Genomic DNA, 27,498 nt, shown 5'->3' with positions numbered 1-27,498 from the left:
ACCTTAGAAATCACCAAACTTAATTTGGTTATTTTGTGTATAAGGATGCTGAAGTTCAGAGAGATTAAGGTTGCAGACATGTAAAAGAAGTGGGATCAAAATTTAAGCCCTGCGACTCTGAGTTCAATGTTCTATGTTACCAGATCTTTCTGCTTCACCATATTGCTAATATATTCAAGAAGGGTTAATAAACAAGAGTCAGCATGACACAGAGGAAAGCACCATTGACTAAGAGCCAAGAAAGCAGAATATTTTTATTTGTATCTTTTGTTTTTACATCAGGTCTTTTGACTCCAAGTTTAGTTGAATTTCCACTACACAACAGTACCCTACATGAAATGATGGTCCCTTCCAACTTTAACATTTTAGTAATCCATGATGTTGATAACTTTTGGATCATGGCCCAGATTGAAAGAACAAGGGGCCTAGTCAACCACCTACTTTGTTGGAAGTTTAGCAGACAGCAGGCTGGCACCCAAGGCAGATAGCTGATGTGTCAAAGTTATTCAATGACAATATGAACCACATATTTAATGAGATTCTGTTGAGAGGCAGTTTATTTAAATATGTCAATATAAGCCTGAATGATGCCTTATTCCAATGACATATAAAGGCTTCTGAAGGACCATTTCTGTGGAGAAGAGCAAGAGTAAGGTTAAGAGTAGATTAATACCCACTTCAGAAATTATGAGTTAAAATCATCTCTAGTGCTTTTGTACATTTTCAACCTTTTAAAAATTATTATTAAAGAAAAAAGAAAACTTATACTCTGTATCTAAATTGTATTATAGATTTATATTTAAAAAATCTCTTAGGTCACACCTTGGTTACTTAGCCATGTTGTATTCAGATATATCTAGCAGAGCAAGTGGTTTTGCTGTTATCGAGTTTGTTCCTCCCAGTGACTCAGGGTGCTATTTTTCCAGTTTAATCCAATACTGCGTATAATTGTGTGTGACTAATGCAGCTCACTTAGGTGAGTCACTGAGCTAGGCCATGGCAGAAAATGGAATTTCTAAAAGTATAGAAACATATCTGGTGGAAAAGGGAAAAATACGCTTTTTAAGGTTATTCAAATCATTATGGTTGTTTCCAAAGGTTTTTTGGTCATTTGCAAAGCATTAGTGTGTGAATAATGATTCAGGGAATGTGAATGATAATTTGTTTAAAGAAAGACTTTTAAAGCATGTGAGGTTTAAGGGGAGATTTTTAAGGATGGGAATTGATCATTAGAGCTAGAAGATGGCTTAGAGATCATTTTGTCCAACCCCCTAATTTTGTAGATGACAAAACTGATAACCAAAAAGATTAATACTAATGTTTCTTCTTCTTCTTCTTCTTCTTCTTCTTCTTCTTCTTCTTCTTCTTCTTCTTCTTCTTCTTCTTCTTCTTCTTCTTCTTCTTCTTCTTCTTCGTCTTCTTCTTCTCCTTCTCCTTCTCTTCCTCCTCCTCCTCCTTCTTCTTCCTTCTTCTTCTTCTTCTTCTTCTTCTTCTTCTTCTTCTTCTTCTTCTTCTTCTTCTTCTTCTTCTTCTTCTTCTTCCTCTCCTTTTCCTCCTCCTTTACTCTTCTTCCTTCTCCTCCTCCTATTCCTCTTGAGCCACCACCACCAACTCCACCACCACCACCACCACCACTACCACCACCAGCACTACTACTACTACTACTACTACTACTACTACTACTACTACTACTACTACTATTATGACCAATAATAATAATGTCATAATTTTATACCACTTTTTGTGGTAATATCCCCATTTAAAGGATAAGGACAATGAATTTCAGAGAAGTTAAGGAGTTTGCCTGATGTCACTCAGTCAATTATTGACAGAACTAGAATTAGAACCCTAGTTTCCTGAGGTCCACTTTGTCTAGCACCTTTTCCCCATACTATACCACACTCCCAAAATTGGACATATAATGCAAGCCAAAAATGAGAAAAACCTATGTTTATATTGTGAACATAAGAAATTAAAAAAAAATCAACCATTACTGCAAAACAGTACAGAACAGTGGAAAGTACTCTGATTTAGAGCCTGAAGATCTGAGTTTGAGTGGCAGATGCATGTCTCTGAATATGCAATTTTCTTTATCTTAGCTTGAATACCTTAGGATAGGGTTTTTCTATAAAAAGTTCTCTGCAATCTTTAAAGCACTATAACAATGGGGGCTAGAGTTATTTTTAAAGAGAACTGCATTGTAATCTTAGGTTTGCATTTTGGCTCATAGCATGACTGTGGAAAAATTACTTACTCATTTGAGCCTTAGTTTCTTTATCTGTAAAGTGGCAATAATTCCTTCCTGCTTCACAGTATTATTATGAGGAAAGCACTGAAAACACTGTAAAAAATGAGAGCTATTAATGTTATATTTTTATTCAATTTCTTCTTGTTATGATTCTGACAGCCAGGAAAATGAATTGCCCCATGTGCCTATATAAAGCAACAGTGACATCCTGTGACCATCCACGATGATATGTATGCACTTGCTCATTCCTTAAATACTTGATTCCCTAAGTTCACACTAAATGGAAATGGATAGCTCAAGGAAAGAAAAACTACAGATAATACCTATACCTTGTTTAGCAATAGTTTGAATCCTCATCTCATCTCCACTAGTCAGATATTTTTAGAATGGATAACAAGGAAGAAACTGAATTGACCATGGTATCTGAGTTCCTCCCTTGTCAATACCTGACATCTGGATGCCTTTTTATGCTTTTAACAAGCTCTCAAATCCATTCTTTCATTTGGTCCTTAACAACCCTGTAATGGGAATCCCCATACAAAAGCATAAGAACAGGAGGTGTAATCAAGAAGACTGAGCAAATAAAGCACTCAAGCAAGGTCTCTCCAACATTCCCCTCCAAACAATTTTAAAATAACACATCAAATCAAATTCTGGAAGGGCAAAGTCAATAAAAAGTCAGAATAAGTTATTCTTCTGGCTCAAGACAACTTGTAAGGTAGGAAAGAGAGATTTATAATACAGGAGTGAAGGCTGGCCTAGAGCCCCCGTGAGTAATTCCAGTGGTAGAACTAAGTGGTAATGACAAAACAATAGCAGCTTCAAGAATCTCAGGCTAGAGACAGTGAGGAGATCAGAAAAGAGATTACAGAGGAACACTGTACTAGCCCTGGATGTATGACCAGGCATCAGACATTGTTTGGTAAATCTATTGCCTGTATCCACTTCTGGTTATAGTTCAAGGGTAGAGAAAAGCACTTTTGGTTAAGAGGGAGTGGAATCCATGAGCAATAGTATTGTTTCTAGTCCCACAAGTTCAGGGACCCTGAAGAAGAAAATCATTTCTGGTCCCAAGTGATCAGGGACCATGAAAAGTAGTATTGATGGCAATCCCAAGGGATTAGGGGCCCTTCCTGGTTAAGGGCCAGAGTTTAGAAGAGAAAATCATTGACTACCTCTCCTCAGATAACACCACCTTGAAATTAATGAAAACTTCCAAACCCCTAGAAATAAGTCTGGAAAAAAAAAAAAGCAGTTTGAAAAAGTCTGAAACTTGAGACAATGCCCCTTCTCACCCACACTAGGGAGGGAACCTAACTATAACACAAAGTTTAAAATCAAGATATAGGGTGTGAAAATGAACAAATAAAAACAACAACAAAGAATTTGACCATAAAAATGGTCTACCATGGCAACAGGGAAGATCAAGGCATAAAATCAGAAGACAATGAAAACAGAACATCCAAGCAAAAGCTTCAAAGAAAAATGGGGATTGGACACAGAACAACTAGAATTCTTGGAAGCGCCAAAAAAAAAAAAAAAAACACTTTCCCAAACAAATAAGAGAGGAAAGGGATAGGAAGGGGCATGATAGAAGGGAGGGCATATTGGGGGACAGGGTAGTTAGAAGCAAACACTTTTGAAAAGGGACAGGGTCAAAGAAGAAAATAGAATAATTGGGGAGGTGGGATAGGGAAATATAGTTAGTGTTTCACACAACATAATTACTATGGAAGTGTTTTGCATAACTACATATGTATAACCTACATTGAATTGCTTGTCTTCCCAGTGAGGGTGGGTGAGGAGGGGAAAAGGGAGAGAATCTAGGACTCAAAATTTTAAAAACAAATGGAAAAAATTATTTTTTACATGCAACCAGGAAATAAGATATACAGGCAATGGGGTATAGAAATCCATCTTTCCCTACAAGAAAGAAAAGGAGAGAGGAAGGGGGGAAGAGGATGTAAGAGAGAGCAGATTGGGGGGAGGGGTATTCAGTATGCTTGCTTGCCATCTTGGGGTAGGGGGGTAGGGGAGAGACGGGGAGAAAATTTGTACCTCAAAATCTTGTGGAAGTGAATGTAAAAAAATTAAAAATAATTTTTTTTAAATAGAATCAAGAGTGGTAGATGAAAAAATTAGGTAAAGAAATGAGAAAAAGGAAGAAAATAATTTAAAAAAATAAAAATTTGAATATTGAAGAAGATGACACCTTAAAAACAGAATTGACCAACTGGAAAAAGAAATAAAATTTCACTAATGAAAGTAACTCCTTAAGAAGCAGAATTTTCCAAATGAAAAAAGAGATACAAAACCTTGTTGAAGAAAACATTTCACTAAAAGCTAGAAATGGACAAGTTGAAGTTAAGGACTCCATGAGGTATCAAGAAACAATAAAAGAAAGTGAAAAGAGTGAAAAAATAGAAGAAAATGTAAAATATCTCATAGGGGGAAAAACTAACTTTCAAAATAGATGAGGAGGCATAATTTAAGAAATATTGGACCACCTGATCATGATCAAAGAAAGAGCCTAGACATTATATATAAAGAAAGTATAAAGGAAAACTTCTCTAGTATTCTAGAACTAGAGGGTAAGACAGAAATTTTTAAAATCCACTGATAATCTCAAAATGAAAACTCCTAGTAATATTATAGCCAATATGTGGTTCTACTCTCACCTCTCTGGTGACAGTCTCCCTTTGTAGCTTATAAATAATATACCTACCTCTAACTCTGAAGATTTCCCAAGATGCTGTTCTGGGCTATCTTCTCTTTACTTATTCTCTTCTCTCATCAGCTCCCATGGAGTTAAAAACCACCTGTATACAAATGATTCCTGGTTCCATATGACTCCAGACCCTACCATGCCACCTAGGTTACAAAGAAAATAAAGTGAGCCCTGCATTACCTACTGCCTACTGGATTCCAATTGAGTGTCCCATAGATATTGCAAACTTAAAAATATGTAAAACAGAATTATCACTTCCCTTAACCCAGACCCTCCCCTCTTTCTAAATTCTCTGTTTCTGGTGAAAGCATTCTTCTAGCCACCTAGTTTCACAACCTTGAAATCATCTGCTCATCCCTCTCCATTCTCCACATTCATTCCTTTGTTAAGTCTTGTCTCTTCTACCTCCACAACGGATTTCACATCCTTCCTCCTTTTCTCCACTCTCACAGGCACCACATTACTTCAGGACTCTATCAATTCTCCCCTAGAGTGTTGCAATAATCCTAAAATTGAGCCTTCTGCCTCAAGTCTCTAATACAGTTATGACTTTTCATTTAAGAATTTGACATTTGAGATCCTTCATAATCTAGCTCCAAATTACTTTTCAAAGGCTTACTGTACATTAATTCCATTTATGCAGTCGACATTCCAACAAACATAATCTACTTCTTGTGCTCTGTACCTGACATTTCCTCTTCTAACCTCTTTTCTTTTGAGAGGTTGTCTCTCCTCTATGACTGGATGTCAGTCCTTCCCCTTTCACACTCTTAGAATTCTTAGCTTCCTTCCACATTCAGCTCAAATGTACCTTCCTGCAGAAGATCTGTCTTGACTCTCCCAGTTACTCTTCCTTCTTCATACCATCCAAAAAAGAGAAGTAACTGACATGACAAGTCTACTACCATTTTATGGTTTGCAAAGCACCTTCAGTATATCATCTCACTATCCTTATAACAACCCTGTGAGGGAGTTATTGTTATCTGTTTTACAGCTGAGGAAACCAAGGCTGAGAGATATTGAGGTACTTCTCCAAAATCATACCACTGCATCTGGAAGGATTAGCACTTACTTCCTAATGATAGTGCTCTAACCAATGCACAACCTAGCTGCTGAATTAAAAAAATATATTTTGTAGCTAATTAACTGTATATGAATTGCTTCCCTCTAGTCAAAAGTAAGCTCCTTGGTGACATGATTGTTTAATTTTTTTTTTCCTTAAGTATCCAGTATTCATTCATTCAACATTTAACCAGCCTTCAGAAAGTATTTACTGTGTGCCAGGTAGACTGCTAAAGTGCTTAGGATATAAAGACCAAAGAAAAGTTATCATTGCCTTCAGGAAGATTATTTTGTAATAGAGGAAATAACATACACAAAAGATAAATTCACATAAGACAAAATTGTGAAGCTTGTTTCTGATGCCCCAAAGCCACCCCACTACATTAATGTTTTCTGAGTCATAAAAACTTAGATATGGTCCTAGATGGAATATTTTTGTTGTGAATGAGTCATTTTTCACTTATATCCAACTTTTTGTGCCACCATTTGGAGTTTTCTTTGCAAATATTTGCCATTTCCTTCTCTATAGTTCACTTTCCAGATGAGGAAACTGAGGCAAAAAAGGTTAAGTGACTTGCCCAAGATAAGTGTCTGTGAGTGTCTGAAGTCAGACTTGAACTCAGGTCTTCCTGACTCCAGGCCCTATCAGGCCACCTAGCTGACCCAGATGGGACATTAGAGCTCATCTAAAATAGGCCTCATAGCAGCAACCACCCTAGTATACCCAGGATGGCTGCTAGCACAGATTTTTTGATCTGCTTTTCTAACAATCTTAGTTTAATTAAACATATATTATTTACCTAGTTCAGGGGAAAAAAATCAGGAAACTTCACAGAATACAAACAGAAGTTATAAGCAGACAAAAAATATAGTCAGAAAAAACAACACAGTTCAACAGACAGGGTTTCTTGCTGTCTGACCATTACATCCATGCATTTAGTTACCAGAGAGGGGAAGCACCAACATCTGGGTTTTCAAAACTTGGGGGTTCAATGGCTACTCAGAGTCTCATCTGGCCAAATGATATAACTCTTCCCAAAGTGAGCCCAAAAGCAAAATGTCACCTCAGAGGTATATATAGCCTTGTCCAGGGTCAGAGAACATCACAACCCTCATAACCCACTTGACTACAAAGTAAAAAAAGTTGTGCCTTCCTGAAAAACAAGCCTCCCTCAAGCCAGCTTCTCCTGTGGGCTCTGCTCTACCCTTCAGCAAACTCTTCCCACCACAGGCTCCATGTGATCACATTCAACCTATTAGGAGGCAGAATATATTTTCAAATCGGGGAAGATCCTCAAATTCATTTAGGTTTATTAAGGGACATAGAAGATCTTCAAATTCCCATTCCCAATACATGACTAGAGAAATAAATGACTTGCTCAGGTCATACAGATAATAAAGGACAGACCTGGGTCCTCTGAGTCCAGGTCTATGGCTATTTCCACTATATAATGCTGTCACAGATGGTGATTCTCAGCTTTTTCTTCAGCGGTTTTATGAAAAAAAAATCAATCATCACAGTGTCATATATACCCAATATTACCTAGCATTTAGCAACATAGAAATTTCAAGTGTGTGGGTGCTATTAAACTAGTTAATAAAACTAAGCTAAAACTTTTTTTTGGGCAAAAATTCTCAGGCACCAGGTCCCTGGGAGTTCAAGTAGACTCCCTGCAGGCAAGTACATAAACCTTACAAAGAAAATTACTTTTCCAATAAAGTGTTAAGGACAGAGGCATAACTAAGGTAGGGATACTTTGGTTTTTGTCTCAGAGTGCTGATAAATTGGGGTTAAAGAGATCTCACTTTTTTCTCTTGATGGTCCAGTGGGCTACAGTTTCCATGTCTTACAGTCTTTCACAGGGTTTGGGTGACACCTCCAGTGTTTCTGTCCCTTTCCTGGAGACCACCTTCTCCAAGAGACATGGCACCTTACCTTCAATTCCTTCATTTTATCTATACCAGGCAACAGTGGACTGCTTCCTTGCTAAGAAAGATGCTATAAGTCAGTGTTAACTTTAAATAATTAAAATTTATCTATTTTTTTCCCTAAGATATGGGTTGAACTAAACAGCTGTGAGGTTTCTTCCATTTCTTTGAGGTTGGAGAGGAAAGAGGGGAGAGGATTTCTTGGCAAAGGCAATGAATAGGGAAAAGGAAGAAGCACAAGTTGGGAAGCTAGCTAACTGTATTAGAGAATCGGCCTTGAATTATCAAGTTTGCTTTACCTCCTAGTATTATTTAAATGGAGTGATATAGACTAATGAAGCGCCATCATTCCTTCTTAACATCTTGCATATTAGTTTTTATTCAGAAGCATTCATGCGTTTGAAAATAGTCTTCTTCATTATTCATATTGTGCCACAAGAATGTTATATTTGAAGAAACCATCGTGAATAAAGTGCTCAATTTAACACTGAGATTTACCAGGAAAATACTCTGTAAAAATATTCAATAACTGCATTTTCAGGAGGTGAAATTGTGTTCGGGACTTAACAGTTACAGAACAATGCTAATAGCTTTAGGATTCATTTCAATAGTGTTTTCTGTAACAATTCAAGGACAAAGAAAGAAAAGTTAATTTTGTTTTGGGTTTTTTTTTAAGTGCTAAAATGAGAGCCCAGAAAATGGTCTCAGATCTGACTAAAGATGATTGAAGAATGGCTCCCTATAGTTTGAATAATATTTAAACAAATTTTAAAAAGAAATACTGAAATAACATAACTTTATAGTTAAATATATGAGTTCAGGCCTGAGATATTTCAAAAAGGTAAAATAATATGAAAAATATATTTTCAGACAAACCTTGTAAGCTCCTTAACTATAAATATCAATATGTATTCTGTTTTTTTTTTAATGTGCCATTAGGATAATAGAAAACAAAAAATTAGAAAATGAACATAAAAATTATAAAGGAGATGAATAATTCTATAATATTTTATATCATAGAATAATATGTTCTTTATTTATATTTATTTATATTTATATTATATTTTATTTATTATATTATATTTATATTATAGAATAATTTAGACATCCTAAATTACCATAGTAATAACTCAATTTTTTTCTGGTCTTTGAAAACTTAAAAACCCCCATGAGAGACAGATGGTTAAGTATTACCTCCATTTTACATAATAGGAAACAGAGGCTGAGAGATAGTGATTTGCCCTTAGGTATAAGGTTATTAATTGTCAAATATAAGTGACTTAAAATATACCAGGGAAGGTAATAAAAATAAGTCCTTACTTTAAACAATTGAACCAGCTTGATTTTATTTTGTCATTGAATCCAATCATTTTCTTTTTCATGTATCAATATCTTGAATAATTCAATTATACCTTACCAATAAAGAGAAATTCTGATTTAGATTCCATCTCTAAAATATACATGTATCTGTATTATATAAATGCATTTGTATACATACATACATCAGCTTTATATGTATATATTTTTGTGTGTATATATATACACATACATACATACATACATATATATATATATATATATATATATATATACATACACCACCACATGCATACACAGTCACCTTTTTTTTCTCCCATTGACCAGCAATTAGACAAAGATACTAGATGGGCACAGTGGATAGAGTACATATCAAGAGGTAAGATCTGAATTCAAATCTTGTCTCAGGCTAATGATATTGTACAAGTCACAAATGAGGATATAATAATAGCACCTACTTCCCAGAGTTGTTGTAAGCATCAAATGAGATTGGTAAGCACTATACATACCTTAAAATAATATATAAATGGTAGTTAATGCTATTACTGCATATTTGTATATTAGGTATGTGTATAAATATGCATATGCATACATGTATACATGTGTATTTATCTGTGCATATACACACGTGTGTATACATATGCCAGAGGGGAAATGTAATGCAGAATCTCTCTTCAGTTCTTTGTTACAAGGATGGCTTGCTGGATAGGGCAGGGCTTGGATGTATTCAGAAATTAAAATTATATAAAAGCAAAAGTATCAATAAAAATAGAATAAAATTAATTATTCCAAGAAGTCTCATAACTACTAGTAGAAACAGCTTCTGAATAGATTCCGATGATCAGTATTTGTGAAATATCCTCTCTCCCTTATTTGATAAAACCAAAAAAGCTGCAAAAGGTGTCTGATCTTCATCTCATCTAACTTCTTTTGTCATGGAATGACCTTTTAATATCCAGATCATGTAATTTATATTGTAAAACAATAATCTAACCCTAATTTTGCCCAACTGCTTTTCAGTTTTCCTACAATTCTTTGCAAATAAGGAATTTTTCTCCAAGTAATTGATATTCTTGAGCTTTTAGAACACTAGATTATTGTGTTCAGTTGTTTCTGATTCTCTTATCTAGTCTGTTCCACTGTTCTACTTTTTTCTTTCTTTTAACCAGCACCCAACATTTTTTAGATTAGTTCTTTATAGTATAACTTATTAGGTGGGAGTGCAAGTCTCCTTTCAGTCCTAATTTTTAAAAAATTATTTTCCTAAGTCTTTTATTCCTGCAAATAAATTTAGCTATTATTTTATCTATGTATATAAAGTGCTTCATTGGTAATTTTATTGGTAAAGTGCCAAATTCATAAATTAATTTTGGTAGCATCATTTTTACTGCAGTCCATTACATGACTGCAATCCATGAATTGAATTATTTTTGAATACTCTTTATTTCTTTTTTTGTCTTTATGTAATTTTTATTAATTTGCTTGTTTACTTTTAGTTTACAAGATTCAATTCCACAATTCCTTGAGTTTCACATTTTGTCCCCCCCCCCATGGTGGCATACAGTCAAGTATAGGATCTGTAAATTCTTTCACATTATACATTAGTCAGGTTATAAAGATGGATTGTATCAGATGGAATGAAAAATGGTAAAGAGAACATAAAACCAAATAAGAAAAGGAAAAAGATCAGGTATTTTGCTTCAATCTGGATATAAACTCAGTTTTTTCTAGTTCTTTCTCTGGATGTAGACATTTCTCTCCATTATGAGTCTTTTGGGGTTGACTTATATCACTGCATTGCTGAGAAGAGTCCAGTCTATCAGAGTTGGTCATCACACATACATTGTGTCTGTAATTGTGTACAAATTTCTCCTGGTTCTACTCTTCTCACTCAGCATCAGTTCGTATAAGGCTCTCCAGGTATATATGAAGCCCATCTGCTCCTCGTTTCTTATAGCACAATAGTATTCCATAACATGCATATACCACAACTTTTTCAGCCATTCCCCAATTGATGGGCACCCCTTAATTTCCAATTCTTTGCTACCACAAAAAGAGCTGCTATAAATATTTTTTGTACATATGGGTCTATCTCCCACTTCTATGATTTCTTCAGGATATAACCCTAGGAATGGTATTGCTGGGTCAAAGGGTACTCTTTATTTCTTTAAAGAGCATCTTATAATTTGATGAATATTCTTTGAGTATAACTTCGTAGATTGAGTTTCAGATTTTTTTTGCATTTTGTAGATATTTTTAATGAATTTTATTTTCTATTATTTTCTCCTATATTCTATTGTTGCTTTACAGAAATATTGCTCATTTTTATGAATTTATTTTGTATACTACTACTTCATTGAATCCATTATTTGTCATAATTAGTTTCTTGCATGATTCTCTGGGACAATTTAAGCAAAACATCTTGTCATCTATAAATAAGAGTACTTTTTGCATCAAGCCCTTAAACCCTAACTTACAACAGAAACTCTCCAATGAAGCTACAACTGTGAGTATGACAATATTCATACTATTTGTTTCATCTGGTTATTTTGAGGTATGATAATAACAGCAAATGACATTTGTGTAGCCTTTTAAAGTTTTCAAAGTGCTTTCACTACAAATTGCTTTATAAGCCATAAAGCAATGTGTAAAGGTGAGGGACAGAGAAGTGTAGTGGGAAGATCACTGAATTTAGAATCAGATAACGTAGGGTTAAATGTCATTTCTGACAATTAGTATCTGTGTGACCTATGGCAAATCTCATTTCATATCTCTGGACCATGGATTACTCATCTGTCAAATGGAAGTTGGATTATCTTCAAGGTCCCATGAACTTCAAATCTTATGAACCTATGGACTTCTTATGAAATTATCATTATTTATATTATTGTTTAAGCTGCAGTTTCCTTCTCTGTATAATGGAAATCTTTCAGGCTTATTATAAGGAAAATAAATCCCCAACCTTAAAGTTCTATAGAAATGTCAGCTATAGCTATATAAATAGATCTATATATATTGATATCTTTATAGGTATTAATATGTCATCTTACATTTGATACATCTATATCTATGTGTCTATATAGATGTAGATGCTATTCAAGGCCCATCTCTGATGTTTCTGTCAGAGACTGGCTCATCATACGTTTAACTTGTTTGACTATATGACATTTCTAATTTTCCAGGAACTTCAGCACTTGTAAAACATAATAAATGAAAAGATGTAGACCTAGAGATTAAAGTAATCCATCTCTCCTTTCTCTGAGCTATCTGCATACTTATAGTTAGGACCATATAAATTGGTACATAATTGTTCTCTAATTACTTCAAATGTCCCAGTTTTGTTTTCCAAACTATATTATAAGTTCTTTAGAATGTCTGTGTCCTGTAAGGCACGTCACGTGTTGCTAAGTACATGAGAGGAGCTCAGTCAGGACTAGATAATTAGTCAAAGAAAGATCTGAATACAGAATCAAAGGACCTGGGTTTGAATCTTGACTGCTGCTTATGTAATTTTATGTAAATTATGTAATTTATTTATGTAATTTACTTATGTAATCACTGGATTAATCATTTTCCTTTTCTAGATCTCAGTATCTTCATAATGACTAGTCTGAACTGATTACTTTCTGTTCTCTTCATGCTCTAAATCCTGTGATGTTATGATTTCTTGATTTTTATATATACAAGATAGTACCTGTAATGGGAATGTAAATTTTTAAGATCTTCCCTGACCCTAGGCTAAAATGCACCTGGAGCCTGGGGTGGGAGGCTTGTTTTTCAGTAGATACTTTTTGATTGGCCAGTGGATCCAGAAGGTGGTTACATTCTCTGAGCCAGGAGAAGGCTATATAAACCCTGATTTGAGGCTTTGTTTTGGGGCTCACTTTGAGAAGTGTTCTGTGATTTGATCAGATGAGACTCTGGGAAGCCGTTGTTGAGAGCCCCCCGGCTTTGAAAAACCCAGATGTTGATTTGGTATGGATGTAATGGTTGGACAGTTTGGAAACCTGTCTACTTGATCTGTTTCTCCATCTTGATAATTCTGTCTGTATACTCTGAAGTTCGGGGTACTGACCTTTTTCCCCTGAACTAGGTAAACGACATATGTTTGACTGATTAAAGTAAGCTTGTTAACCCATTTTGAGTTGCTTTCCTTTATCAAAGCAGATCCAAGAACCTGTGTTGGCAGCCACCCTGGGGAAGCTGGGGTGCTTGCTGCTACAATACCTGATACTAGGAACCCAATGTAGTGTTTAATTGGCTTCAAAGATTTCCTTCTATAAACATTTATTAAGTGGTTCAAGTCAAGTTAGAGGTTGCATGATGTGGTGAAAAGAACACTGGAGATTGAGGTTCTAATACTGGTTTTCTCACTCTTTTAATATGTAACTTAAGGAAAGTTACTTTATTCATATATAAAATAATGGGGTCAGGTAAGAAGATCTCAACTCTCTACCCCAATGGGTTTGATTCTTTCTATGAGACCCCACCTATATACACCTAAGTGAATAGAAAGCTACTGGGGCTCTCTATTGTTTCAGTGTGAGGTTGTTTAAAGGGAGCTGTCTGAGGATGAATTGTGGTGCCAGCACATATCAGATAGTGTTAGAGATTGCACCCTTAAGGCACCCCCTTTTTTCAACTTACAGAACTAACATTTGGGAAGGATTAATGTTTCTTAAAAAGGTCAAAAAAGCAAAAAACCAAGAGGTTATTTAATTGAAACCCTTTATTTTATAGATGAGGAAACAGAGACCTAGAGAAGTGAAATTGTGAATATCAAATGAGATACTTTGTTTTTGTTTTTATATCATGTATATCAGAGCATTTTGTAAGCTGTAAAATTCATCTTATATACATTATTTATCTTCAGTTTTATTGTCACTTACTATTAGCCACCCTACCCCATCTCTACAAACCTGTGGTTTTATTATGTTATAAAGATCATAATAAAAATAGCTTACATTAATTTAACACCTACTTGGGGGCAGCTAGGTGGCATAGTGAATAGAGCACCAGTCATGGAGTCAGGAGAACCTGAGTTCAAATCCAGCCTCAGAACCTTGACACACTTACTAGCTGTGTGACTTTGGGCAAGTCACTTAACCCCAATTGCCCTCCAAAAAGCAAAAAAAAAAAATTAGCACCCACTCTGTGCCAGGCACTAGGCTAAGTGCTTTACAAATATTATATCATTTGATCCTTACAGCAACCCTGAGAAGCATTATTATCTCCATTTTACAGATGAGGAAACTGAAGCAAATAGCAGTAAAGTGACTTACCCCAGGTCACCCAGCTAGAAAGTGTCAGAGGCCAGATTTGAACTAGGGTCTTCCTGACACCTAACCTATCCACTGTACCACCTATTTACCCCTGGGTTCTCAAAATTTATGATGGGAGAGGCCAAGCTCTGGAGATACTAATAAACTGGAAAGATGTTCAGTCTAGTCCTAACAAAGCACTGTGTTTCTGTCATCAGACAATCAGTTTGACTGGTATTGGAGAGAAGCCTCACCGCCAGAATGCTGTACAACAGGGTTCTTTGGCTGTAGCCGCTCAAAAAGACTATCTACATTAAATAAGAAAAAGCTTACATTAATAAAATTACAGAATTTTAAAGTGTCAAAATATTAACCACTCTATGGGAGAGGTTTTATTTTCATACCTCCATATGTGAGGTAAAATATGTGCTACATCAAGGTCAAATCTCTACAGTATCATAGCATTTTTTTTTTGGTTTTGTTTTTTTTTTGTGCCTTTTGGGGTTTTTATATTACAAACATTTCCCTTTAAATTATTTTCACTTCATTGAACCATCACTTCTCACAAAGAAAGATATTTAAGAAAAATCATATAATATCACAAATTCATGGGGCATCACATACGCTATTCAATAATTGCAATCCCCCATCTCTTCAACAGGAAGAGGAAAGTATGTTTCATCATCAGTTCTGTGCCATGAAGATTAGCTGTTATAAGCTAACTAGAATTCAAATGCCTTTTTTTAGCTTTGTTTTCATTTATATATTTGTGTGGCTTGTGTATGTTATTCCCCTAGTTTGATTACTTTGATCAATCAATAAACATTTAAAATATTTAAAACATTTAAAACACATCTACTATGTGCCAGACTCAATTCATATAAGCCTTTACACATTTTATATTGAGGTGGTTGGAGACCAAGCTAAGTTCAAATCTGGCCTCAGACACTTGTTAGTTGTGTGATACTAAGCAAGTCAATTGACCTTGCTCTGCCTCAGTTTCCTTGTTAATAAAATGGGGATCATATAATAAGATCTACCTCCTAGGATTGTTGTGAGGATAAAATGAGATAGTATTTGTAAAACTTAGTAAATCTTATAGGATTCTATAAATGCTAGCTATTATTATTATGTCTTTTAATTCATTGTGGTTATGGTTTTCTACAGTACAATAATATTCTATTACATTTATATACTGTCATTTGTTCAGCCATTCCCTAATTGATAGTCAGTCACCTTAGTTTCCTTTTTTTTTTTTGACACCACAAAAAATTCTACTACTTAGTGTTTATAGGGCCTTCCCTTTTGCCTTTGATCTCTTTGGGGGCCTATACTAGTAGGATTCCTGTGTCAAATGATAACATTTTTTTTATAATTCCATATTGTCTTCCAGAACAGCTAGACAAAGAGGGAACTCCACCAAGAGCAGTTTATTGGCTCAATCTTCCCACAGGGATTATTTCTTTTATCTATCATTTTTGCTACTCTGAAGATGACTTCACATGAAATTTCAAGCAGTGTGGTATCATGGCTAGAGTGAGGTATTATGGACTTAGAGTAAGGAGGACGTATGTTCAAATCTAACCTTGGATATGTACTACTTGTGTGACTCTGGGTCAATTACTCAGCCTCTTTGGACCTAAACTTCCTCATCTATGAAACAAAGAGATTGGACTTGACCTCCAACTTCCCCAAACTTTGATCCAAAGAACCTAAATTTAAATTCATGTTGTTGTTATAGTTCAGTTGTTTCAATTTTGTCTGACTCTTCATGACCCCATTTGAGGTTTTCTTGGAAAAGATATTGGAATGGTCTGCCATGTCTTTCTCCAGCTCATTTTACAGAGGATAAAAAGGTTAAGTGACTTGTACAAGGTTACACAGATAGCAAGATAGCAAAATTTGAGGCCAGATTTGAACTGAGGAAGATGTGTTCCTGACTTCAGACCCAGCACTCTGTCCACTATGCTACCTAGCTGTCCTGAATACAATTCATAGTTCTTGTTACTAGTGTTCCAGAGAAATCTTTCATTTTGTTGTTAATTGTTTATAATCCTTTTTTTGAAAACCTTTCTATATATCCCTTGACAATTTAACCATTAGGTAATGGTCCATATGCCTTTATATTTAGATCAATTACCTATATATTGTAGCTATCAGGCTCTTAGTAAAGATAGATTATGCTATGGATATTGTCACCCTTTAATCACTTTTCTGATTATAACTGACTAAATTTTGTTTTTGCAAAAACTTTTTTAAAATGTTACATGAGCTAAATTGTTTTTTTAATCCTTTGTAATCTTCTCTATCCTTTGACTATCAATTTTTCCTTAGCTATAATTATTAAAGTTATCTCCTTCTATCCTCCTCTAACTTTTTTTTTTTACAATTTCAGTTGGAACCTAATTGAAGAATATGTTGCCATCTTCAAGTGTAAACCTAATTTCTGCCAAACCACTCTCCAATTTTCCTGGTAGTACTTGTTGTAGAGTGAGTCCTCCTCCAAGTAGGTTATATTCTTGGGTTTCCAAAACACAGTATTCAGTTGCTCCTGAATTTTGAATATCTATTTTATTGAAATACTTTTCTATTTGTTACCTGGTATTGTACACAAAATTTATACACATGATGTCAATAACTATTTTTGAGTGACTACTATGAAGAAAGCCATGAACAAAGTGCTATATAAGATAGAAAGAATTGTAAAATGAAGTCTTTGCTCCTAAAGAGCTTACAGTACAGTTGAGGAGACAACAAATAAACACATCAAAAGTGTGAACTCTCATATGCAATGAAAGTTTCCATATCACCTAAAAAAATAGAATATAACATAGCAGTGAAAATAATTTAATTTGAATGCATCTGTCATAGATACAGTCAAACCAGTTTTAGTTAAAACTAAGTCAGAGGGAGCCAGGATGGCAGAGTAAAAACAGGAACTTCCTTGAGCTCCTGCTCTAACCATCTCAAATACCTGTTTAAAAATGACTCTAAAAATTTTTTAGAGCTACAGAACCCACAAAGTGACAGAGAGAAACAAATCTCTTGCTGAAGGCATCCTGGCAAGCCAACAGGAAGGTTATATCACACTGGGAGGAAAGCCAAGCACAGTCCCATGTAAGCCATGCTGGCCCAGATCACAGCCCAGACTGGCTGGGGCAGACTTCAGGAGAGAGAATCACTGGCAGCTGTGGCAGTTTCCAGACTTCTCAAACCATAAACGCCGAAGAGAGAGTAAAAGGTCAGTAGGGAATTCTTTTGGAACTGGGTGAGAGAAGAGTGACGTATGGCCCCTGCCCTAGGATGACAGAGGTGGCAGTGGCACAGTGGCTGCTGTTGCTGCTTCATGGCTGCCTCTCAAACTCCTGGCCTGGAGATTGCAGGGGGACCAAACAACCATTCAGAGGGTAATTGCTCTTGCTTTGACATGCTTGGATCTGGGTCACAGTTTTGGGTGATAGTCTTGGGGTGATGAATACTAGCATGCCAGAGATTGTGGTGGCTGTAGAGAAGGCACCCTCCTCATAGCTCTGAGAGCAGCTCTGACAACAACTGAGAAAATCCAAGTAATTTGGCATACAGTTCTCTCCACTCTGGAAGCAGAGCTCTACCGTGGCAAAGACCTCAAAAGTCAAGTCATTGGCTGGCAAAATGAGCAAGCAGAGGAAGTGCAATCAGACCATAGAATCTTTTTTTGTGGGACAAAGATGATGGAAACATGGAACCACACAACAAAACCAAAACTCTTTCATCAAAAGCCTCCAAGAAAAATATGAATTGGTTACAGGCTATGGAGGAACTCAAGAAGGATTTTGAAAATCAAGTGAGAGAAGTGGAAGAAAAATTGGGATGAGAAATGAGAGAGACACAAGAAAATCATGAAAAGTGAGCCTGATTGAAGAAAATAACACCTTAAAAAATAGACTAACTCAAATTGCAAAAGAGGCCCAAAATGCCAATGAGAAGAATGCCTTAAAAAGCCAAATTACCCAGATGTAAAAGGAACTTCAAAAACTCACTGAAGACAATAATTCCTTCAAAATTAGATTGGCACAAATGGAAGCTAATGACTTTATGAGAAATCAAGTTACTATTAAACAGATCCAAATAAATTTAAAAAAAATAGAAGGCAATGTGAAATATCTCATTGGAAAAAACCACTGACCTGGAAAATAGATCCAGGAGAAATAATTTCAAAATTATTGGATTACCTGAAAAAAGAGCCTGGAAATTATCCTTCAAGAAATTCTCAAGGAAAATTACCCTGATATTCTAGAGCCAGAGAGTAAAATAGAAGTTGAAATAATTCACTGATCACTTCTTGAAAAAGATCCCCAAAAGAAAACTCCTAGGAATTTTACAGCCAAATTCCAGATGTCACAGGTCAAGGAGAAAATATTATCAGCAGTCAGGAAGAAACAACTTGACTATTGTGGAAACACAATTAGAAAAACACAAGATCTAGCAGCTTCTACATTAGTATATTGAAGGGCTTGGAATTTGATATTCTGGAGGTCAAAGGAACTAGGATTAAAACCAAGAACCACCTACTCAGCAAAACTGAGTATGATACTTCAGGGGAAAATATGGTCATTCAATGAAATAGAAGACTTTCAAGTATTCTTGGTGAAAAAAAAAAACAGAGCTGAACAGAAAATTTGACTTTCAAATACAAGAAGCAAGAGAAGAATGAGAAGGTAAACAGGAAGAAGAAATCCTAAGGAACTTATTAAAGTTGAACTATTTACATTACTACATAGAAAAATAATAATTGTGACTCATGAGACTTTTCTCAGTATGAGTACAGTTGAAGGGAATATATATAGGTATACATATTTATACCTACATATGTAGGTATACATACATGTATGTATATATAGGAGGGTATATATGTGTATGAACATATATGTGAGAGTGTGTACATGTGTGTACATATATACACATAGACAGAGGGCACATGATGAGTTGAATATGAAGGGATGATATCTAAAAAAATAAAATTAAGAGGTGAGAGAGAAATATATTGGGAGAAGGAGAAAGGGAGAGATAGAATAGGGTAAATTATCTCATATAAAAGAAGCAAGAGAAAACTGTTACAATGGAGGGGAAGAGCAGGAAGGTAACAGGGAGTTGGTCAAACTTACTCTCATTGGATTTGGCTTAAGGAGGGAATGGCATACACAGTCAATTGGGTATCTTACCCTACAGGAAAGTAGGTGGGAAGGGGATAAGAAGGTGGATGATAGAAGGGAGGGCAGACTTGGGGAGAGGGTAGTTAGAAGCAAACACATTTGAAAAGGGACAGGGTCAAAGCAGAAAATAGAATAAGTGGGGCATGGGATGGGATGGAGGGAAATATAATTAGTTTTTCACAATATAACTACTATGGAAACCTTTTGTGTAATTACACATGTACAACCTATATTGAATTACTTGTCTTCCCAGTGGGGATGGGTGAGGAGGGAAGAAGGGAAAGAATGTGGAAATCAAAGTTTTAGAAACAAATGTTAAAAAAAATGTTTTTTACATGCAGCTGGGAAATAAGATATACAGGCTCTGGGGTATAGAAATCCATCTTGCCCAACTATAAAGTTAAGGGGGAAATGGGGGAGGATATAAGAGATAACAGATTGGGCTAAGGGGTATGCAGTCGGCCTGTTTTCTTGGAGGAGGTGTAGGGGAAAGACAGGGAGAAAATGTGTATCTTAAAATCTTGTAGAAATGAATGTTGAAAACTAAAAAGAAATAAATTGAAAAAAAAGAAAAAACTAAGCCAGAATTGTAACTAGGGTAGAGCAATCAGGGCTTTGTTCCAGAACCCAGCACTTCCAGTCTTTCAGCAGTTTAGTTAGCAAGAATAATCAGCTAAAACAGGAAGCTATCAGTTGATGGGCTTCATGAACTATTTCCCTTCTCCTTATCTCTCTTTCTTATGGATTGTTTCCCCAGGTCTCTATTTCCTAGACTACTGTGCATGTATGTCAGGATCTGTAACTCCTTCCTGTTAACTGTTTGTTTTATGCCACTTTCTCTGAATACCATTTGAGATACCTTCTATGATCTCCACAATCTCCACAAAAATATCCAGTTATTCCTTACCAACCAGAAATCCAATTTTTAAAAAAAGTCACCTAGATTAGAGCATACAAGATCAACTACTGACTCATTGTCCATTAACTATGTCTCATTTGGGAAACCTACCCAATTTCCAATTTATCTGAAATGCTAAAATATTTTACCAGTAGGTCACAGATCTATAGTGCTTTACCTTTTCAAAGAGCTTCTCTCCTAACAATCCGGTGTAGTAAATAGTACAAATATTCTCATTCACATTTTAGAGAGGAGGAAACTGAAGACTAAAGAGTTTGGGTGACCAGATCATGGTCACACTATTCAAAGGGAGAGAGCCAGAATTCTAATCGAGGGTTTCCACCGCCAGCTCAAGCACTCATTTCCCTCCACCTGACTGACTCTAAACAGAATGTTTTAAGTTCAGTCTCTTTGTTTTCTACTTTCAGTTTGGGGGCACCAGTTCTGGACAGTTTTTTACATTGGGAGTGTTATTTCAGAGTTGCAATTTTGTAGTATTTCATTTTCTTTTGAAAAGTTGTTAGTCCTTTCAATGCTGTGCACAGTTGGCTATTGCTGTTCTCCCATTGTTCTTGAGACTTTAGTTTACTGAGCCAAGAACAAAAGAGAGGGGGAAAAGATTTTATGCATGAGCAAATATTCATGAAAGAATCCCCCATGCAACCTCATATGACTCAAAATGGCCAGAGAATGTTGTATTTTCAGCATGTGAAAAAGCCCTGGAATGACCTGGCTTCTAGTATCAAATCTGCCTCTTACTGGGTGCATTAGTCAAATCATTTCACCTACAAGAGACTCAGAAATCATTTAAACTAACTGTTACCCTTTTACTGATAATGAAAGAGAGATTTGCATAGGCTAAAATAATGGGTTCATGCTAACAAGACGAAATACATTAGGAACAAAAAGTAATATCCAGGTCTTAGGACTTAAGAAAAAAAAATCAAATACACAATTGGGGGAGCAATACACATTTAATTTAGGGAGAAAATATCAGAGGTTTATAGTGGACAATATAGTTAACATAAGCCAACAGTGTGACCTGGCAGCCAAAATAAATTGAATGCCACCTTAAGCTGTATTAATAGGAGTCTAACATACAGAAAAAGAGAACTGAGAATCCCACTGTCCTATGCCCTAGTCAAACAACATCTGGAGTTTTGTATTAAATTCTGGATCTTATCCAGAGGAAGATCAGGTCAAGGCAAGGAACATTTATTAGGCACTGTGCTAAGCAGTTGGGGTGCAAAGAACTGAAAAAGATAATGCCTTTTCTCATGGAGCTCACAGTCTGACAGGAGAGGCAATATGGAAATAACTATGCACAAACAAGATACAGGAAGGACAAATTAGAGATAATCCACAGAGGGGAGACACTAGCATTAAGAAGGCCTAAGGAAAACCTGAATCCAAAAGATGGAACTTTAGGTGAGATTTGAAGGATGGCAGAAAGTAGAAGGTGGAGTTAAGGAGGGAGAGAATTCCAGGCATGAGGAACAGAAAATGAAGTGGCTCATAATCAGGAGATGTAGTGTATAGTGAGAGGGACAGCAATGAAACCAAAGCAGGGTAGAGGATTCAAAGCCCTGGTAAGTGAGGAAAAATGAGATGAGTCATTAACCCAAAGAAAAATGTTAAGGGGGAAACACGACATTGTTATAGGAATGTAAATTTTAAAGATCTTCCTTGAGCCTAGGTTAAGTGCAACTGGAACCTGTGATGGGAGGCTTGTTTTTCAGGAACACCCACACCTTGGTGCTTTGTGATTAGGCAGTGAGTGGGTCAAGAGGTTTGTTACATTCTCGGAGCTTAGAGAAGGCTATATAATCCTTGATGTGAGACATTGCTTTGGGGCTCACTTTGAGAAGTGTTGTGTGATTTGACCAGGTGAGACTCTGGGCAGCCATTGAGAGACCACCAGCTTTGAAAACCCCAGATGTTGATGCTTTCCTCTCTGGTAACTGTGATTTAGTATGGATGTAATGGTTGGACAGTTTGGAAGCCTGTCTGCTTGAAATATTTCTGTTTGTATACTCTGAAGTTTGGGGTGCTGACCTTTTTCCCCTGAACTAGGTAAATGATATGTTTGATTGATTAAAGCAAGATTGTTAACCCATTTTGAGTTGCTTTCCTTTAGAAAAGCAGATCTAAGAACCTGTGTTGGCAGCCACCCTGGGGATTCTGGGGTACTTGCTGCTATAGACATCTGTCTTAAAATATTTGAAAAGTTGTCATTTTGAAAGGGGGAATTATGTCTAGCCACTACTAAGAATGCCTTTCAGGAGAGAGAATGGTTGTTAAATGGTTGCAAATATTGAACCTGAAGCATGAAGCATTACTGGCCAGCTCTTTAGTGCATATGCCAAGAGCCCAGAATACTTGTCAGTACAGACACAGATATGTAATATTCCCTCTAATGACATACTAGGACAGTCTACCAGTTGTTTTTCTAGTAAAAACAGTGCACCATCAGGAAATAATGTTAAAATAATAGTTTACATTTTAATAGTGCTTTGGAATTTGCAAAGTAATTTCATAAGTCATATGAGGTAAGTAGTGAAAGTAACATTATCCCATTTTACAGATGAGGGAATAGGAGCAAACAACTAAATATATAAAGGAGAGAAGAGAAAAATTCACATAAATTATAAGAACTTGGGATAAGATAGAAAGCAAAGAATGAGGGGAGTGCCTGTGGAAAAAGAATCTATTTAATAGATAAATATCAAAATAGCATAAGCACAACTAATCCAAGGAACCAAGAAGTGACTTAGAGGGGGGAAAAAATCTAATTAAAAATGAATAAAGGAGAGCCACAAGCATAATAATCATAACCTTTGATGTAAATGGATTTTAAAATCCAATAAAACAAAAGAGTGAAAGTAGATAAGAAAATAAAATCCAACAATCTAACATATGCTGGAAATGTATTTTAAAATCAAGACACATACAAAATCAAAAGCTTACATGTTTAGAGGCTTCAGGGGACCTTGGAAGTCATCTAGTCTTCCTCTCCCCACCCTGCCATTGCTCTGGCTGGCAGCCAGAGCAATATCTCATAGATAAGCATCAGATACAAACTTTGATACTCTGTTTCCAAATACTGCACTCTTTTCACTATACCATTTTCCATTAAAAATACCACATATGTTCCTAAAGTCTTCCTTTTCTTTGCTTAGGACCTCAAAATCCTTAACAATGCTTTCTGGGTTCTTTCTTATGGGTATCATTTCTCCCTATATTAATTGACATTGGAACAAAATTTTCAGTTTTGAACAGTCTTGAGAGCCTTACTGCCAGGTTCTTGATAAATGTTGTAATATAGCAGACTTCTGTTATTTGTGAAAGATTGACAAATAGCCTCCTTGGCTACTCTACAGAGGGCCACCTCTAATCACTACTTATCTTTTTTCTCTGATGATTTCTGGATGACAACTCACCTGATAATGCTTTCTCTTTTCATGGTACCCCTAACCCCTGTAAAAGAATACCTTCATATCATACAAGTAATTTGTCTACTGATGTTCAGTGGCCCTTATTCTTTCTCTTTGACATATTTTCTATCCTCCAACCTCTTGATATAAGTGAGAATCCCCCTGTGCCTCTTCAGGTGACTTTTCATCTTCATTTCCTCCTTATATTGCTTCTTCCATGCTTGAAAGAAAATTTTAATCTCAGAATCTGGAGAGTAGAGATTCAATCCTCAGTCTCTTCTACTCTCTCCTCCAGAATAGACATCAACTAGCACTTTGTGGTGACAAAGCGTTACTTAATTCTGACAGAATCACAAATGTAGCACACTACTGGTCACTACAAAATATTCTCTTCAGTTGAAGCTGCTTCCTGAGCCCTTTTTATTCTTTTACGTACATCCCTTGGCTAACCTTTACAAATGAAAGTTACAGAGATATGAGGTGGTCTGCCCATGTTCACACAGCTAATAAATCCCAGATCTGGGCCCAGATATTTTGACTCCTGATTCAGTTCTCATTCTATTATACTATAGAACCACTCAAATGTAATTGTGGAAAAGGAATTGTCCCTTCACCCTCCAGAGCCAACATGGGTCGCGTTCGGACCAAGAGCATGAAGAAGGCGGTGTGAGTCATCATTGAGAAGTACTACACCCACCTGGGCAATGACTTCCATACCAACAAACGCATGTGCAAGGAGATCGCCATCATCCCCAACAGGAAGCTCTACAACAAGATCGTGGGATATGTTACTCATCTGATGAAGTGGATTCAGAGAGGCCCTGTGAGAGGTATCTCCATCAAACTGCAGGAAGAAGAAGAAAGAGAAAGGAGAGATAACTATGTCCCTGAGGTCTCTGCTTTGGATCAGGAAATCATTGAAATGAACCCTGATACCAAAGAAATGTTGAAACTCCTGGACTTAGGTAGTTTGTCCAACCTGCAAGTTACCCAGCCCACAGTTGGGATGAACTTCAAAACACCAAGAGGAGCTGTTTAATATTTACTTTTGCCTTCTTTCCAAAAAACTTTGGAACTCCCCTCCCCCCCAACAAAAGCAAAGGAGTTGACTGGAATGATGGGAATCTGGTGGAATGAGTCTAGATGAGTCTAGAATGGGAGGTTATTTCAGAAAGCAAAATCTCCTATGAACATCAGCATTTAAACCAAGCAGGGTTCTCATCCTCCAAAGTTTATAGAAAACTGAAAAAAAGATACACACACCCTAGTTAGATTATAGGATCATCTACAAAGACAGACATTTTTACTATGATATTCACTTAAATGACCCCAAAACTATTGTCTAATATTTTACCATAGAAAAAGATATATTTTCCTTCCAAAATTAACTCAAAAGTAATACTTTATCTCTAAAATATGTCGTCATTTATGAGAGAAGTAATTAGATCACTGAAGGGAAAAAAAGAAGGGAAAATGTTTTAAAACAAATTAATTTAAAAGCACAAAATAATAACATCTAGCATGTATACAGTGCTTCAATATTTACAAAGCACTTTCACATATATTATCTTCTTTATCATTCTGTAAAATACCATGTAGTTTTAGGAAGTACAATTATTATTATGCCCTATTTTATAGGTAAAAACTGATGGCAAAAAAATCACAACAGAAGACACTAGAATTTGGAGCCAAAAGAATCCTTAATGATCATTTAGTCCAATCCTTCTCCATCTATAGGTGATGAAACTCAAGCCAGAGGATGGAAGTTATTTATCAAAGGCTGCAAAATTATTGAGTGGTAGTTAGGATTTGAAACCAAATCTTCTTCCCTAGAACCCAATGCTCTTTCCATGATTCCATAGCCTCCTCCTAGGCAATGGTTACAAATATTTTATAACAGCCTGTACCCACATAGTCAAAAAGATTTGTAACATATTTTTCCCAAGTGGATGCTGAATGAATTTTGCCTTGAATTGATCCTGAGAATGTTTAAATGTATAAAATACATTGCAATATTTCAATTCTTTGTCAAACTTAAACCTAGTGTGTTCCTGGCACTTTTTAAACTATAACTTGATTTCTAATATCATTTATTTCAATAAGATTTTAAAAGTTCTCTTATAATCTATTAATGGTGAAACTCTAGTTCAGAAATGCTATTTTATTTGTGATATGAACCTACTTGAGTTTTTTTCTCCTAATAATATCCAGAATGTAATTCTGCCCCCAGCTGGTTAAAACATCTGTGACATCATACGGAAACAGGGAAAGTTGGAAACCTTGTTTATCTTTGGGAATGACAAGTGCAATTTGTATGCGTAGAGTGAAGGATCTAATTTGGGGAATGAATGCCCCCAAACTATAAAGTTGGTTAGGTAAGTGTAAGATGTACTTTTTTATTCCAGTACTAAAATCTGGGGGAAGGGGAGCTTATTTCAGAAAGCAAAATCTCCTGTGATTATTCCTTGGGTAGTTTGCCATTAATGAAGTATTGATTGCCCATCTATGATAATTGTACCATCTGTATCAGATCAACCTACAAATGGAGAGTTAATAAAGATTACTATCACTGCTAAGATCTATGGCCAAAGGTATAGACAATGCATTAGAATTTGTCTTCTTAATGCACTCTTGTTTTTTCCATTACTTTTAAAATTTATTAGTCCTTGCTTATTCAGTTTTACAAGGGGGCTGTTGGGCATACATAGTGGTTCACCTCCCTTCTGGTCTTTGTTTCATTCACAATCATCATTTCTTGGCTCAAGGACGGACAAAGAAGCTCAGAAGCAGGGGCGTTCACGCTCCCTAGTCCTTCTTTATCCCTGACTTGTACTCTGCCACAATGCTGATTCCTTAGTCTGTGAGAATGAGGATGTCAAGGTTCAGAATAAGCCCTTCATCCAGAAGTAACTGGTCCCCAAGCATTCCTGCGATCAACATATTCATAGGATTTAAAGTTGAAGAATGTCTTAAATTTCATCTAACCCACTACATTCTTTTCACAAATATAGAAACTGAAGTACAGACAGGGGAAGTGATATACCTATACTCATATAGGTCCCAATCAATAAATCAAAAAAATTTTAGTAAACTACTGCAATGTTCCAGATACTATGCTAAACACTGGGAATACAAGGATGAAAAGTAAGCAGTCCCCGCTCTCAAGAAGATTATACTTTATAAGGAAGACAACATGTACATGTTGTATATCACATGTGGATATCACATAAAACATAAATACAAGGGGATTTATTTGGGAGACTATAGGTCTAGAATTTTTCATGTTTTTTGTGTCATGAACCCCTTGGGACATCTGATGAAGCCTATGGACTCCTCAAAATTATACTTTTAAATGCACAAAATAAAATGTAGAGGATTACAAAGGAAACTATGTTGAAATAAAGATGTAATTCCTTCCCGCCCTCCCCC

General features: G+C 35.9%; 1 long non-coding RNA gene and 1 pseudogene across 1 annotated transcript in view; one reads left to right on the top strand and one right to left on the bottom strand.

The window, feature by feature from the left end:
• Positions 1–371: 371 nt before the first annotated feature.
• The window catches only part of LOC138173905 (uncharacterized), a 121,834-nt gene continuing 94,707 nt past the window's right edge, over positions 372–27,498 (bottom strand). Inside the window, exon 4 of the long non-coding RNA XR_011171570.1 lies at positions 372–631. This is a non-coding gene — a long non-coding RNA (uncharacterized lncRNA). The remainder of the gene's footprint in view (positions 632–27,498) is intronic.
• LOC138173904 (small ribosomal subunit protein eS17-like) lies at positions 24,698–25,150 on the top strand (annotated as a pseudogene).

This window comes from Petaurus breviceps, unplaced genomic scaffold (assembly GCF_028583685.1).
Source record: "Petaurus breviceps papuanus isolate PSGF00001 unplaced genomic scaffold, PetGlider_PUasm1.0 67, whole genome shotgun sequence".
Classification (NCBI taxonomy): Eukaryota; Metazoa; Chordata; class Mammalia; order Diprotodontia; family Petauridae; genus Petaurus; species Petaurus breviceps.
The sequence above is the reverse complement of the archived record's forward strand: the minus strand, read 5'-3'. Positions and strand labels throughout refer to the sequence as shown.